Source organism: Somniosus microcephalus, unplaced genomic scaffold (assembly GCF_052327205.1).
Source record: "Somniosus microcephalus isolate GS21.2 unplaced genomic scaffold, FLI_Smic_1.0 unresolved_chr1, whole genome shotgun sequence".
Classification (NCBI taxonomy): domain Eukaryota; kingdom Metazoa; phylum Chordata; class Chondrichthyes; order Squaliformes; family Somniosidae; genus Somniosus; species Somniosus microcephalus.
Window position 1 is genome coordinate 53500833 of NW_028225179.1, and position 806 is coordinate 53501638.

At 47.9% G+C, this 806-nt stretch overlaps 1 non-coding gene across 1 annotated transcript; it reads right to left on the reverse strand.

Annotated features, from left to right (window-relative positions):
* Positions 1–85, reverse strand: trnap-ugg (transfer RNA proline (anticodon UGG)). The gene has a single exon. It is a non-coding gene; the product is annotated as a tRNA-Pro (tRNA).
* Positions 86–806: the final 721 nt, after the last annotated feature.

Sequence of the window (806 nt, forward strand, 5' to 3'; positions counted from 1 at the left end):
CGCGGCGAGCAGGGCTCGAACCTGCGCGGTGAAACCCCATTGGATTCCAAGTCCAACGCCTTAACCACTCGGCCATCGCAGCCGCGAAATTGTCCGCTCCAAGATACTAAATTCTCAAATCGCTGACCCTGTTTATTGTTGGCGATGACGGTTTCGTGATATTTAATTTGCTGCAAATTCAGCAAGTCCAGAAGAATCGCAGCGATCATTACAATAAAAGAAAACTTCCGATATTTAACGGTATGTAAGATGTTGAGAACAGTATGGAATATTCTGCAGGGTAATGAAAATAAACAGCAGAAACATTGTGTTCTGCTCCCACATGACACAGATCAGCCACAGCCTCTGCTCCCTGCCCGCTGGCTGCAGAAACCTTGTCTCCAGATTACAAACTGATTCTAGGTCATAGAGTCATAGAGTCATAGAGTTTTACAGCACAGAAAGAGGCCCTTCGGCCCATCGTGTCTGCGCCGCCCATCCATCCCTGTCCAGTCTAGTCCCATTTTCCAGCATTTGGTCCATAGCCTTGTATGCAATGGCATTTCAAGTGCTCATCCAAATGCTTCTTGAATGTTGTGAGGGTTCCTGCCTCTACCACCCTTTCAGGCATTGAGTTCCACATTCCATCCACCCTCTGGGTGAAAAAGTTCCTCCTCAAATCCCCTCTAAATCTCCTGCCCCTTACCCTGAATCTATGCCCCCTTGTTATTGACCCCCCTACTAAGGGGAAAAGTTCCTCTTTGTCTACCCTATCTATGCCCCTCATCATTTTGTACACCTCAATCAGGTCCCCCCTCAGCCTTCTT